Below are 16663 nucleotides of genomic sequence, written 5' to 3' on the forward strand. Positions count from 1 at the left end.
TCATGCTCATTCAGTTGAGTAGCATGAGAGAGAAGAAATGAGAGCTCAGCTCCTGGGCCTCACATTCTTTTAAATTGTGTGGCAGTTGCACACCCCCCTCTCTCCCCCTCCTGCTTCCTTCCATATGGAAGGTGCAGGCACAACCCCCTCTCCCTCAACACATCCCCCTAGCCTCTCCTGCAACGGGGTTAACAGCTTCTTTTGTTTGACCCCAGAGCCCATTTGCCAGGGTCGTTAAGAGAGAGGAGGAGAGGGGGCAGAGGCGCCAAGGAGCAAGAAGTTTCAGAGCACCCTATAGCCAGAGTGGGGTGTAGAGAAGCTTCTGGAATGCCCACAGTCAGATCAGACATGGCTATATAAATGGGACGCCCGCCGAGGCATGCGTTTTGGCATGTTCTCTTGGAGTCGTGGGCCAAGAATACTGTCACTGAGAGCCCTCCCCTTAGCCAGGATTGCTGCCTAAGGTAATCTCCCAGGACTGGGACCTCCTCACTGCACAGTGTGGGTAAGTGATAACCTACTTAATATTTCCTCGCAGGATTTGCGGGTGTTTTTCCTCACTAGACAAAGTGAGGGTATTCCATGCCTAAATATGAGCACGTGTGTTTGTTTCCTGAAGTCAGGGACGGCTCTGATATTGTTTTTGTGAGCCATATGTATGCACACTGTGGATCTCCATTGTTATTATTTGCTGCACCCAATAATTTCCTAAACTGTCATTCGAACCTGTATATACATTACTGGAGTGCTAAAACATTCTTTAGCGGTTAATTTGCTGCACCTTTTGATCAGAATAAAAGTTTGTTTTGGACCTTGTTGTCTGCCTAAACTAACCTTGGGGTGCCTCCATGACAAATTATCAATCTAGCATGATGAATTTTTTGTTCAGGGATAGCAAGCATCTGCAAGGATATTTTTGTAGATGGAACAGAAGTCTGCATTAAAGACAACACACAGAGATTCCTTTTCAGTCCTTTTGCTGATAAACTTTAGGTTTAATGACTCACACAGAAGGAAAATAACATCTTAGGACAGCTGAAGGACATGGGTAGCTGTTCCTTGGGGCTGGGTTTTAAGCATATATATGTGGGCCTTGATTGTGGTGGAAGGAGACAGACAAGAGAAGTTTGCCAGAAGAGCTTCAAGCAAACCTTCCCATTTGGTCTCCTGTCACTATCATTGTTGCCTTTTCTGCAGATAGTGTCAAAATACACCTGAAAGAGAAAGCAAGTGAAAAGTAGACAAAAGTAGCACCTGATAATCTTTGGCACTTCTAGTTCTGCTGTTTCTCTTAAAAAAAGAAAAGAAAAGAAAAGAAAAGAAAAGAAAAGAAAAGAAAAGAAAAGAAAAAAAGAAAAGAAAAGAAAAGAAAAGAAAAGAAAAGAAAAGAAAAGAAAAGAAAAGAAAAGAAAAGAAAAGAAAAGAAAAGAAAAGAAAAGAAAAGAAAAGAAAAGAAAAGAAAAGAAAAAAGAAAAGAAAAACTGTCATGAAAATACATGCCGGGAAGTCCTGCATGGAATATAAACAAGACTCTTCGGGAAACACAATAGACTTCTTACAACTTCTGAAGAAAGCCACCTCTCTTTAAATCAGGAAGTAGTTTTGAAGACCAGTGTGTATCTTTCACTCAGCAACTCTTCAGCAGGTTGTCTGACTCTGGAACTCATCCAAGTTGCTTGACTCAGCCAAGTGTTGCAACTCACTGTCACTCTTCTACTCTGACCTTTTCTGCAGAAGCAGCTGTTTCCTGCTTGGATTGGCTTATCCCAGCTGGAACAGGGGGAGAAAGTGACATTTACAGACACTCATTTACAGACACACCATTAGAAAGAGATGGAGGTGGCTGGCTGAGTTCTGCTGAGGAAGGCACAGAACCATGCCTAAAGAACAAAGTAAAGGACACTGCAGCACAATGGCAGAGGTGATTTGACAACTGAGAATTCAGCAGCTCCAAAGTGTCAGGGAGAGCAGACAGAGATCATAGGAATCTTTTGCCACCATTAATAGTTTGTGGTCGTGAGGGAGCCATACTTTGAACTTTGGCCCAATTGCTACCAGAAATGTGATGTGTCACACCCATGTTTATTACATATACATATGTCTCTTCTATGCTGAAATGTTTTTGAAGAGGGACAAAATTTTAAAGCATTTTAAAATTGTGTGACTGTGGAGGAGAGTAAAACAGAGATTATAGGAATCTTCCACCATTCACATGCAAATACTTAGGAGGTAGAAAGGCAGCCAATGAGAAATTGTATAGCCTCTTCAACAAAGCTTAATTTATGTAGTCACAGTAAACTGATGTTATGTGCTTTGGCTGCCACTGAAAGCAGAAATCTTCTCCCTCTGTCCAAAACTTTCTGCTTCATCACCTTCCTTGTGCCGGGACTAGTGCTAATGTGGCTGTGCTGTGAGATGGGGCAAAGAAGTGAGCTTGTTGAAGGCTATAAACCTGAGAAAAAAGTTTGTTTTCAGCTGGATGGGTTCTTGACATGTTGTGAACTGAACAAGAACTAACCCAAACACAAGGAGGTACAGAAGAATGCCTATCTGGGGCAGAGACAAGGGTGGGGCTGAGCACCTCACTCAAAATGGTTGTGCAGCTGCAACCCAAGACACAACATACTACCTGCTGATCCACCTTGGTCTGCTGCCATGGTTTTGATGTCATCCTCGTTTGACAATGACATGCAATGAGGTGGGGGTTAGCCATACAGTCTGAAAGTATGCTAGCAAGGGGAATACCACTTCAACACTGACATGTGCTTGGTGAATGCATAGCAAACTAGTTCTTCTGAGTTTTAGCTATCTGAAAAGTATTTCATCCTTATTTGCAGGATAATTGCTACAAATTTTCAGGATCCATAGCACAGGGGCATAGCATCAGTGCTCCTTAAAAGACATCTAGGTAAAAAAAAATTCATGTTGCTAACATAGTAGCTGCTGTGCACTCTGCCCTTGCAAGGTATTTGGGGAAACTGAGTTGATGATTATTTCCTGTGGGTGGCCAAACAGGTGAATCACAGGACTGGCTTGACCAGTTATTTATTCTATTTGGCTTAATCATGATGGCTTGCACCTGAGGAATTCCCGAACATGAAAGCAATAAAATTTGGCTTGAGAACCAAAGTCCAGAGGGCCAATAATTGTACAGTAACTAAAAGGTTAGCAACGAGAAACTATAAAGGTTCACTACCACTGAATTAATGAACTGTTCAAAAAAAAAAATGAAATTAATATAACATGTCTGAAAACAGTAAAGAGGTGAGATGTTAGAATATTTTCACTGTTAATGACTTCCTTTTTAAAATTTTAGCCTATTTAAAAGTAGGAAGACAATAACAATGAGAATATTGCAATACTTAGGCTAGAAGTAGCCACAAGCTAATGGGAGAAGTGAACAGTCAAAGAGCCAACATCCTTCAGAAAACTTTATCCCATTCTGTAAACGAGTGAAACAACTTTCTGCTGGAATCATGTGTTCAGCCTTGGTTATTGCATCTCATAAAAATGAGAAGAATGTAAGAATGAATACAAAAACTTATTTAAAGCATCAAGAAATTATTTTATATGAATTTGAATTGTTTGGTTTAGAAACTGCTAAGTGGGAGGGTGTGTGCATAGAGGGAGGACTTCCTAAGACAATGAATGCAAAGAGAAGGATGATCCTGTTCTTCGTATAATGGAAGAAATAAGACATATAGTCAACCAAATTTTGAAAAGTGCTTTTTACAGGAAGTGTAATTTAGTTCTGGAACAGGATATAGTGAGGTAAAAAGAAATAACCTAGAGTATGGGGTTTTATAGTACTTAAGGTAGATTACATTTATACCATGGCTAGTAGCATAAATTTACTGAATGCAGTCAGAGATGCAAGGAACTTGTTTCATGGCATTCTCAAGGAAAAGCAGATTCTCGAGGTACTGTAGATTCTCCTATTATCAATGTTGTTATGCTAGTTTACATCATACCTCCCTGACAAAATTGCCTTATGTACTTCATGAGTGGATGTGATCCTGATATTTGCATTTAAAAAAACCCCTGGCATCTTTCTGCATAAGTGTCACTGGCTGTGTTCCCTGACAGAACACTTAGTGAGCTGCCATTGTGTCACAGTATGGCCAAGGCTACGTTACCCTAGTTTCACACAATAAAAAGGGAAATTATTACAAACACCATGTAACCCTGAATTTTAAATGTTGTGCATGGCCTTGAATAACTTCTATTACCTTTCCCCATTTTCAAACTAAACATCTGCAGGGTAGAGCTTCCCTTTTGGTTGACTCACGTCTCCTAGTAGGTCAATGCTGATTAAAAACTTTGACTGTCTCATAGAGTCATACAATGGTTTGGGTTGGAAGGGACCTTCAGTGGTCATCTAGGGACATCTTCAACTAGATCAGGTTGCTCAGAGCCCCATCCGACCTGGCCTTGAATGTCTCCAGGGATGGAGCATTTACAACATCTCTGGGCAACCTTGGCCAGTGTTTCACACAATCACTGTAAAAAATTTCCCAGTCTTTAAAGAGCTACAGAAATTTCCCTTAATTTAGGGTAAGTCTCAAATCGAAGGTAAAATATCTACACCACAGAAATATAATAACTTATAGTTTAACCAAATTTAAGCAATGTTTGTCATCAGTTTGTACATTTAATTAGTAACACCAATACATTTTATTTAAATTTAAAAAAATTATTCTGTCTCAATTTTTTTCTTTTCCTAGCACATGATATGCACCTATGGGGTAATATATCATAATTCTTGGTTGCATTAAAAATAGAGCTGAGTTGCTCTTTCAAAGGTTTTTATTTCTTTAAATTATTACATATGGGGTGTTTCAAAAAGATGGACCAAATTTGAAATCACTACTGCTTTGAAACTGGGTTCAGATTTTTAAAACACCCTCTATATTTGGACTATGCATTTAAAAATTATTATATATGATTAGATTATGCATATATTGTTAGATAATGCATAACATTTTTCAACAATGCATGCATTCTTGATGTAGTTAAGGCCAAGTGCTATCAGTGGTCCGTTCATGTTCCATATTATACACCAGTGTTGTTTATTCAGATATCTAAAAAGCACCCCAGTGCCTAGCAGGAACTGGAATTTCATGTAGAACTGTCTGGGACATTCTTTTAGATGATTACATAGATAACATGTTGAGGAATGCAGCACTGCTAATAGAGTATTAGGAAAGTAGACATTACCATAAGTGACTGCATTTTTAAAGGTGACTTTTTCTAAGAGGTTTATCTATAGGTTTAGAATGTAACACAAACAGCCCACAGCTGTGATACTGTCCAATGCCTTCAAACTCAGTTAGCGTGTCTTAGTGGGTTCAAGAACGGATGACCTTTGGACAAGTATTCACCTCCTACGAGTATTCACCTCCTACTCTGTTTTCTCATGAGGTTTCACAAATAGTTGAGAGTATTTTCATGTTTGAAATCCAGTTTGATTCTATTTTTAAATTAGAATAGTGTCATTCTAGTTGGAAGGGACATACATCGTCTAGCCTAACTGCCTGATCACTTCAGGGCTCACCAAAAGTTAAACATGTTATTAAGAGCATCGTCCAAATGCCTTTTAAACACTGACAGGTTTGGGGCAATGGCTACCTCTCTATGAAGACTGTTCCATTGTTTGACCACCCTCTCAGCAAATAAATGTTTCCTAATGTCAATGCCGAACCCCTCCTGTTGCAGCTTTGAACCATTCCCAGACATCCTACCACTACATCCCAGGGAGAAGATATCAGCACCTCCCTCTCCACTTTCCCTCCTCAGGAAGCTGTAGAGAGCAATGAGGTCACCCCTCAGTCTTCTTTTATCCAAACTAGATAAAACCTGGTGTCCTTGGCCACTGCTCATAGGACATACCTTCCAGCCCTTTCACCAGGTTTGTTGCCCTCTGCTGGATGCATTCCAGGACCTTAACATACTTTTGAAATTGTGAGGCCCAGAACTGCACACAGTATTCAAAGCAAGGCCACACCGATGCTGAATACAGCAGGATAATCACCTCCTTTGACCAGCTGGTTATACTATGTTTGCTGTACTCTGGGGTGTGATTTGCCCTTCTGGCTACCAAGGCACACACTGTTGACTCATATTGAGCTGCTGTCGACCAGAACCCCCACATCCCTTTCTGCATGGCTGCTCTCCAGCCACTCCTCTTCCACTCTGTACTTGTGTCTGGTGTCATTCCATCTCAGGTGCAGAATCTAGCATTTGTTCATTTTAAATTTCAGCTGTTGATGATTGCCCAATATTTCAATCTACCCAGAACCCTCTGTAAGGCCTCTTGTCCCTCAAAAGAGTCAACAGCATCTCCTAGTCTGGTATCACCAGAAAAATTGCTAATGGTGCATTCAACTCCTGCATCCAGATAACTGGTAATTATATCAAACAGAAGTGGCCCCAGAATTGATCCTTGAGGAACACTGGTGATGACTTGTCACCAGCCAGATATAGCCCCATTTAGTACAAGCCATGCCATTCAGGTAGTTCTTCACACACTTCACAGTGTACTTGCTCATCTCACTGTTAGACAACTTGTCCAGAAAGATGTTGTGACAGACAGTATCAAAAGACTTACTAAAATCCAGAAAAATTGCATCTACTGGCTTTCCTTCCTCCACTAGGTGGGCGACCTTATCATAGAAGGATATCAAATTAGCTAGACAGTACTTTTGCTTTGTGAACCCTTGTTGACTGTGCCCGATTATTGCATTGTCCTTTAAATGCCTTTCAGTAGCACCTAGATTATTTTCTCCATAATGTTCTGGGTACTGAGGTTAGACTAACAGATCTGTAGTTTCTTGGATCTTCCTTTATATGACCTTCTTGTAAAGTACAATAATGTTGGCTAGCTTCCAGCTTCCAGTCAGTGATGACCTACCTGAATTCCCAAGGCCTTTGGTAGACGACTTCATCAACTAAACAGACATGTTGTCGAGGGTTAAGATTGCGGGGTGACAATAAAACCCTGGCAGATGTATTGTTAACCCCCTCTTCACGCCTCACTTCCCCCTTTTTCCCCCTCCCTCTCCCCCCTTTCCACTAAGGAGAGGCGATTGGGAGGAAAAGAAGGACAGAGAGAAGAGAGTTGGAAAAATTAACAATGTTTTACTAATGCTACTAATAAGAATAGAGAAAATAATACAAAATATACAAAACCAATCATGAAAGTCTCAGCAACTGCAGAGCCGGCAACCAAAGTCCTGGATTAGACTCTGCAGCCAACCGGAGCTGGATTCAGTCTCTCACTAGGCCTCAGTTTGCAGGGACAACTAGCAAGGTCCTCTCCTAATGTTGGCCGTAAGGAAAAAGGGAAAAAGCAAAGGCAAAAGGGCAAAAGGGACGAGATCCTCGTGATCTCCCACTTTTATATGAAGTATTCACGTGAATGGAATGTTATACACAGTTGGTCAGTTTCTTGGTCACTTGTTTCTCGTCGCCCCTCTTGCGAGATGTCCATCCGTGCTTATCAATAAGTTTGCATTCCATTGCTAGGTTTACCAAAACAGGTGTCTGGTTCTCCAGGAAAATGCAGTTAATGTGAAGGCTTTAGCTGACAGGCAAATTCACTAAAAGAGAAACTTGTTTTTAGCAAAACCAGGACACAGGTGAATAGAAATAAATGGGGAAAAAATCTACTTAAACACAGTTTTGTGGTCTACTCTACAAAAAAGATGTCTTTAGCAGGTCTACTTTAACAAAAGCTGAAGGACAGCTTTATGAGAATCATGTAGATAGCCTGTCCCAGTGATGTGAGAAACACAGGTTCTAATATTCACTATCCTTGATTCAAAGTAGGGATGAGTCTTTCCTTGCAGGAGACTGCTCATATTACTGAACTACAGGATTTTTCCACAATTAGCCATTATCCATCTTTTTAACATTTCCACCTGGGGACACTGAAAGCAGTTTAATATGGAGTACTTGGGAGGAGTTGTCATAGCCATTTCCTGAGACTTTGATTCAAATCCTGCTCTGAATCATATGTTACATGTTTTTAAACTCCACTGCCACAGTGTAGGTGACTATATTGAAAGATATGATAAGGTACACTCTCCAGTGTACCAAATCAAATAGCTCAAGTGTGATACTGTTTGTTTTGGCAGTCGTATAATCCATAGACATTTATATGTTCAAATATGTTTTCTTAACTAAAAATAACCTGATTAGAACCTCATACATATTCACTTCTATGCTGCATTTATGCATCAGAAGTTTAGTATGCAAGTGCTTCTTAAAGCTCAATCTTCTGGGACAAAATAGTATTTAACGTGTTATAGACACAAGTACCTTATAACACCATATGATCTGGATTCCTCCTAATGAAGATCCTTCCCCTTCAACGCATTTCTCAAAGAACTCAACCCCTAAGACTTTTAAAAACAAGACATATCAGAGGTGAGAGAAAATCCTTCTCTTCAGTGTTACAGATACCTGGAACAGATAGAGAAGTAGATATTATTTTTCCAGCCAACCATCACTAGTTGTATTTTGGAAAATAACTCCAGTCCAGTAAGGAAAGATCACAAGTTTTATTTGGAACTTTCTAAGTTTTTTATTTTTATGACCAGAATAGAGGAGTATTTAGCACTGTTCCTTAGAATTGTTTTCCTCAAACTGATCTGAAATAATAAACTATTCTTTTACTGGTTTTAAAATTGGACTGTGTCTGTGGTGTCTGAGATCAAAGAGGCAAATTTTCTCTCTGGAATTACAGGAGAGTCCAGCAGTTATGCTAAGGGACTGTATGCAATGGTATTTTCTTATCATTTTGATTTACAATTTCCTCCTGTCCTACTTTTGTTAAAAACAAGTTTCTCTTTTAGTGAATTTGCCTGTCAGCTAAAGCCTTCTTATTAGCTGCATTCTCCTGAAAGCCAGGTACATGTTTTGGTAGACATAGCAATGGTATGCAAGGTCGCTGTACTGATAGACATGGATGTACATACCGCAAGAGGGGCAACAAGAAGTAGTGACTGAAACTGACCAACCGAGTATACCACCCCATTCACGTGATACTGAATATAAAAATGGGAGATCACAAGGATCTCGTCCCTTTTCCTTATGGCAGACATTAGGAGAGGACCTTGTGAGTCATTCCTGCAAACTGAGGCCTAGTGAATCCAGTTCCAGTTGGCTGCAGGCTCCAGTCCAGGACTTCAGGTACTGGTACTACACCTGCCTGAGCAGTTGCTGGGACCTTCAAGATTGGTTTTGTATATTTTGTATTATTTTCTCTATTTTTATTGGTAGCATAAGTAAAACATTTTTAATATTTCCAACTGTCTTCTCTCTGTCCTTCTTTCCCTCCCAATCACCTGTCCTTAGTGGGAAGCAGGGAGAGAGAGGGGCTAAAAGGGGAGAAGGGCGGGAAGAGGGGATTAACAATACATCTGCCATGGTTTTATTGTCACCCTGCAATCAAAACCTCTACACCTCTCCTGCATAATAAATAGAAAAAAAAACTGAGACACTCCATTGTAAACAGTAACATGAACATGAAATATATAACTTCATACCTCAGTTTGGGCTAGAAATTCCATGATGATAACTTGCACTGCAGTATAACAGGTAACATGATCTACACTGAGATGCCACGAATCTAACTTGCTTTCAGCATCTATTCAGTGTTTTTTCCAGTTCCTAGAAGACAACTCTACCTGGAATATTGAAGAATGGAAACAAGCAAGGTGAAAATACAGAAACTGGACTGGTATAAGTATACCCGCACTGATGGTACATTAGGAAAGTAAATGTCACTTCAGTCAGTGTGATAATATAGCACAGTGCGTATATAATTTTTGTTTTTATAACTGTTTGAAAATCAAGGCTCATAACTTTCACTTTTCTCCTCTATCAGAAAAGATTTCATTGTTGTTGTCAATGTATTTTTTTCCTCCAGACACCGTAAGAACATTTTACCCATGTAATTATGGAAAGGTAGAACACTTACATATATATATATATATATACATATATATATATATATATATATATATATACTTAATCTGCTTTTATGTTTTTTCATTCTTTTCTAATGTCACATGTATTCCTTGAAAAAGAAAGAGGCAGAAGTTTTCCATAGTAAATATGTCAGAAGTATGCAGTGCTGGAACACTAAGTTACCTCCTCACTACATGTCATTGTGTATCCTGGCCAAACAATACTCAATGGCACATTTGGATTTTGAGAAAACTGAAAAAAGGGGAATACATGTTCTGAGCAGCAAATTTCTAATCCAGTGTACCATTTCTATTGATACCTGTATATGATTCTGAAGAAGGTAAAAGTGTACTCACAGTCAGTACCTTGGAAAATAATCTGTTCACTTTTGGGTTTTATTTTGAAACAAAGGCTACATTTTCAAGGTTTACTGGAAAGTCCCTAAAGAATTGCCCAAGGTATATTATTTCCAATAATAAACTGAATATAGAATCACAGAATAGTTTGGGTTAGAAGGGACCTTTAAAGGTCATCTGTTCCACCCCCACTCTGCAATAAGCAGGGACATCTTCAACTAAATCAGGTTGCTCAGAGCCCTGTCCAACATGACCCTGAATGTTTCCAGGGAATGAGGTAACTACCACCTCTCTGGGCAACATGTTCCAGTGTTTCACCACCCTCGTTGTAAAAAATTTCTTCCTTGTATCTAGTCTTAATCTACCCTTTTAGTTAAAAAACATTACTGTTTGTCATATCACAACAGACCATGCTAAGAAGTTTGTCCCCATCTTTCTTATAAACTCCCTTTTACATACTGAAAGGCTGCAATAACGTTTCTCTGGAGCCTTCTGTTCTCCGGGTGGAACAACCCCAACTATCCCAGCTTTCCTTCATAAGAGAGGTGTTCCATCCCTCTGATTTTGTGACCCTCCTCTGGACCCTCTTCAACAGGTTCATGTTTTTCCTGTGTTGAGAACTCCAGAGCTGGACACAGTACCCCAGGTAGGGTGTCATGACAGCAGAGTAGAGAGGCAGAATCACCTTCCTTGACCTGCTGGCCATGGTCCTTTTGATGTAGCCCAGGATATGACTGGCTTTCTGGGCTGTAAATGCATATTGCCAGCTCATGTCCAATTTCTCATCCACCAGTACCCTCAACTCCTTAGTGTCCTGGCAATTCTGTTTTCTGCTGAGGTGGAGAGGAGGAGGGCAAAAAGCAAGTAGATACTATCTGTCTTGTTACATTATTCCTTAAGAGCCGGAAGGATGAAGTAACAGCTTGTCCTTTCAGTGAATTTGGCTAAAATAGCTACTAATGAATGATCTGTGTGGCACTTATTCCTAAAAGGCTCCTGGTGATTTAATGTTACCTTTCTTTCAAAACAGTGTACACTTCCAAAGAACAATATTTATTTACTCTGAAAAAAGATCTGTGTTGTTCTGGAATCAAATGTTTATATGGATTCTTGCAGAACAGCTGTTACATAAGGTTTTACTAAGACAGTAAGTCTAATTAAGTCCTTTATATGGATAATTCCTAAATTTCATATTTGTATGTGTGTTTGGAGGAGCAAGACAATGAAAGGAGCAAGAGGGGAAAGAAACTAGTTTGGTTTGTTTAATTTCATACCAATGGAGTCACCAAAGCATATTCAGAGTGAGGAACAGAAAGACTAGCAGGAAGTATTAATACATCAAGAGATTATGTGCTGAAATTACTTGTTAGTGTTGACCCTTTCTGTAGCATCTTCAGCTGTCAGCATATATATGTTTAAACTGTTCCTGGGTAGAAATTGTACGGATTTTGGAAGACCACTTTCCAGAGAACTCCTGCTGTGGCAAATAATGCCAGTATTAGAGAATCACTTGTAGTCTTTTTTGTTATCAAAATGATGAATGATTACAAAAACTATAAGCAAGTTTTTTATTCCTATAGACCAACAGAACAATTTTGATGAGGTCTTCATTTTATTCAAAAGATGCTTTAGAAATATATTTAAACTATCTGAAAAAAATATATTTTATCTGCATATTATTGTAGTTTATATCAGGAACTCTGGGACTTCTATAAACTTGGTTTCTCTGAAAGGAAGCGTAAACATAAAATTGTCTGTATTACAGACTTCTGTCTTCTTGTTTTTGTTTTGTTTTGTTTTGTTTTGATGTTCAGTCAAAAGGATCATGAAGTCTGTAAATTTCAGGACAATTGCAACTAGGGTGACATCTGTGAGTAACCTGTAAGTATTATACTTAAATACCTTTAAGTATCCACAGAAATCACATCTGAATCTCAGCTAGGATGGATCCAAGAATTCTCTGCTAAAACCTCTAATGTTCTGGGGAATCAGGGTTCCAAGAAGGAAGTCATATGGAATCGCCAATTATTTCAGTGGAGCACAGAACATTCCCTAGCAGCATAAGTGGCTGGCAGTGTCATACAACTGGTATGTTTAAGATATCTAATAAGTACTCTGAGGCAGGAGCCGCATGATCTAGTTAAATTGCTCTTGAACCCTGTGACTGGCTTGGTGACCATGAGCAGCACAGCAAGTGTACCTGAAGCAAAGTACAAATGAAACAAGAAGGCCTGTGTTCCAGGGGTTTTTTGTTGCATCATTCTATTTATGTAGGAACAAGCTTACTGGCAGAAAGAGAAGCTTATTGGAAATGAGAACAAATGATTTTCACAGCGTTTTTCATGTCAGATTCCAAGGATGCTTTTCAAGGGTTATCTGGGCATCTGAAACATAAAAGGAAATGTTCTGCCCACAGCTTATAGCTCAGGTGTTGTCCAAATTCAGTGTGTTGTGGAAAGCACCCAGTCCTTTTTTTGAGGACTGTGCTGAGTATAGTGTGAGAGGATGAAGGTGATTGAGAGTTGGTACATGATGCGACTCACTCCCATTAGAGGCTACCTGGCCATTTCTAGACTTCACTGTCTTTCACAAGTGTTTTGCCTTTTAGGTGGAACAATATCAGGATTGTGCTATGCCAGAGAAGAGAATGTATGGCAAAAAATCTGGTAAATTAACAAATTTTGGACTGTCATCAGGCAATTCACTGGGTTCAGGCACCCCTTACATTCAAAGTATCTGAACCAGATCTACATCTTTGCCAAGTCACAAAACGCCTTTCTTCATGACCCACGTGAACTCAGTGTTTGCTGAACAGTATTGCAGCAACAGCATACCATAGACATAAAATAGAATAGTGCTGTGCTTCAGTGCTGTGCTGAGAGATTATCTGTAGTGAGGGGTAGTGATAGGGAATGGGAATAAATTAAGAAAACATCTGTGAGTCTCAATCTGCTGTTATATCATTTTAGAATTGCTCTACTTGTGGTCTGAATCACAGATACAGAAATGAAAGTAGGGAACCGCTCCAGAAGAAAAAAAGTCCTGTGCCGAGCTCCTCTTCTACCCACAGCTCTACAAACTGCTTAACTGATTTGATTCCCAGGAATCAGAGAGAAAGCACTCCCAAACTGATTTTGAGCTAATGTAAAAAAGAATCAGTCATATTTTTATCATGCAAGTTCTGATTCTGAATACTTGTATGCCCTTGGGGCTAGAGAGGCATAACGTGAGCACTATAGCTAACTGGGAGCAGCACTGTGCTATTATTTAGAAATGGACACGTTCTAATACATGCAATGGAGATGTCTATAGCTTTAGGCACATCATATGTATGCATGTATATTATATATATGCATATATATGTGTATACACGCACACATATATATGTTTATATATGTGTATTTATATGTATCCCCATGATATCTGAAGATATTACAATGGTGTGTAGAACGGATATATATTCTGTCACAATTATTTAACAGATATACTACCAAAGCAGTGTCTCTTCTAACGATCTGTTTTCAAGGCCTTTTTTCCTTCTTGTCTTCCTCCCTGTCTTCCGCCCTTCTTTCTTCCTTTTATTTTTTCTTAAGAAATTTTGCCACAGGCTTATGGAAATATCTATTCCATTGGCTAAACAAAAGGGCATCAACAAGCAGAACTTCAGGCACATCAGTTCCATTGGTTGCCCTGTTTGCCCTTGTTGTAATAACTGAAATTATTCAAGCTCAAAAAATGCTTCTATTTTGTGTGTGTTTAAACCTTTCTAGACGCTATTGAAAAGCCTTTCTAAAGGGGGAAGAAAAAGGCTTAAAATTCAGCTTAGTATGTACAGTGACCTAGCTAAAGAGGAAGGAATTAACGATGCGTATTGATACCATAATTGACCAGATATGCATACAGATTACAGGGCTCTTAATTGAAAGTAAACACTAACTGCTGTTCTTTAGAATTAGTTATTTTATTCCAGAGGGACAGAGAACCATTTCTAGTTTGGGTTCATAGTGGGGAGTGGTGAATGGATGGTATAGGAAAATATGAAAATTCTAGAACAGCACTTGCTTGTAGCCGGAGGTAAGGTAAGAAGGCAGCAGATAGTATCTGTGCGTGAATCCTTTAGGACCAAGGCATTGCTCCCATTATTGTTTAATCAGTCTGTTGTGAATATGGGAGAATGTGAATGAGACCACATTCTTTTGCTCCAGGGTTCTCTTTCAGGTTTCACTGCAAGCCTAGTGCAAAACTGGATAACATGGAGATCAGCAAAAAGAGATGAGTGCTGTTCAATATGACATCAGTGATTCAATAATAAACAAAATAAAGACTAAAGCAGAGCAGTTTTACAACAAACTGTTGTTTTTTTGGCAACCTGGATCTATAAGTATAGATGTCAGACTTGGGTCTTGGGGTTTTGTTTGTTTGTTTTTTAATAATACAGCCAAAGAAACCCAAGTTTTATAGCTATTAAGGAAGAAACTATCCGTAGCAACAGACTGTGTGGGGCAGAACCATTGCCACTGAAAAACATTTTAAGGTCTTGGAGGACATGCCTGATACTGAGAAACTTAAAAAGGACAGGTAAATTAAAAAAAAAAAAAAAAGAAAAAAAAAGGAGAAGTGCCACCTTATAACTGTAAGTTCTTCCTAAGGAGAAAATGCCAGGTTTGCAACAGCTCTCTGTAAAGCAGCTGAGAATGAAATATACAAGAAGCAATGGCTGAGATCTTAAGCCAATGTTAATTCTAAATGTAATAAGTGATATTTTCTGTAACAGTGACATTTATTAACCAGGGAACAAATTTCCCCAGGAAATAGTGAATTCTTCATCTCCAATACTTTCTGGAAGACAAACTCTATCTAGAAATATCTACCCAAATCCCTCATATGTGGAGAATTGTGTCTAAGATACATGGAAAGTTAGATTAGATAGACTTTCAGGTTGCTTCTGGCCTTAAATTACTTAATTACTTAAATTACACAATATTAAACAAGCAGCAAACACAAACTTGGTCTAGGTGAGAACAGGGGCAGAAGAAAAGGAAAGAGAACAAAAAGGAAAGCAGGAACATCTACAATTAAACAGGATCTCAACTTATAATGTAACAGCATCACCTTTTGCCAAAATGGTAGAGATAAAACCCACTTAGTTCTTGTCCTTTCTTCTTCCCCGGGTAAAAAGAGAGGTGGAGAATTCTCCATACTGTGAGTAGGCTGTCAATACTATGTTAGTAAGCTGGAGAGCTTTTAAATTCTTTGGATGTTGTAGCTGAAACTGTTTTGCACTGTGTTCTACCACTGCAGTGTATCCTCCCTTGTTTTAAAAAAAGGCGCGCAGTTCATTTAATTCTACACAAGACATCTATAAGTGAACAGAAGAATCACACCTTGACCTTCATTTGTTGATGTGACAGAAGTTAATGATAATCTAGAAATCTAGTTTACCTGCACCTAATCTACAGTTCTATAGAAGACATCTAACATTAATCCAGATGAAACTGAGGTTTAGTTTCTTAACTGGTGTGTTAACTCTGGTATGACCACAGATTGTCAGTCATATGAAGTGTTTTGCTTATACTTTGAATTCTTCGAATTAGTTGCGTGTGCCTTGCTGGCTTGATAATCACATATGAAGCTACTTCCAATAAGATGGCACAAAATATTGAGCGAAGGGTTTCTGTCTCTGTTCAGATAGTATATTGTGCAAGAAGGTCACCATGACACAGGAATGTGCACTTGCAGCCCAGAAAGCCAGCCGTATCCTGGGCTGCATTAAAAGCAGCATGACCAGCAAGTTGAGGGAGGCGATTCTTGCCCTTCGCTCTTGTGACACCCTACCTAGAATAATGAATCTAGCTCTGGGGTCTCCAGCGTAAGAAGGACATTAACCTGTTGCAGTGAGTTCAGAGAAGAGCCACAAAGATCACCAGAGAGCTGGACCACCTCTCCTATGAAGACAGGCTGGGACAGTTGGGGTTGTTCAGCCTGGAAAAGAGAAGGCTCAGAGGAGACCTTATTGCAGCCTTCTAGTACCTAAAAGGGGGCCTATAAGAAAGATGGAGAGGGACTTTTTACATGGACCTGTAGTGATAAGACAAAGGGCAATGGCTTTAAACTCAAAGAAGCTAGGTCTCAATTAGATATAGGAAGAAATTCTTCTCCATGAGGGTGGTGAAGCACTGGAACAGGCTGCCCAGAGAAGTCGTGGATGCCCCATCCCTGGAAGTGTTCAAGGCCAGGTCGGATGGGGCTTTGAACAACCTGATCTAGTAGAAAGTGTCCCTGCCTAGGGCAGAGTGGGTGGAACTAGATGATCTTTAAGATTTCGTCCAACCCAA

The 16663-nt window shown here is 39.4% G+C and overlaps 1 long non-coding RNA gene across 1 annotated transcript in view; it reads left to right on the plus strand.

Annotated features, from left to right (window-relative positions):
* The window catches only part of LOC110361534 (uncharacterized), a 27425-nt gene continuing 10762 nt past the window's right edge, over nt 1–16663 (plus strand). The window contains exon 1 of the long non-coding RNA XR_002418206.2: nt 1–505. This is a non-coding gene — a long non-coding RNA (uncharacterized LOC110361534). The remainder of the gene's footprint in view (nt 506–16663) is intronic.

This window comes from Columba livia, chromosome 1, assembly GCF_036013475.1.
Source record: "Columba livia isolate bColLiv1 breed racing homer chromosome 1, bColLiv1.pat.W.v2, whole genome shotgun sequence".
NCBI lineage: Eukaryota > Metazoa > Chordata > Aves > Columbiformes > Columbidae > Columba > Columba livia.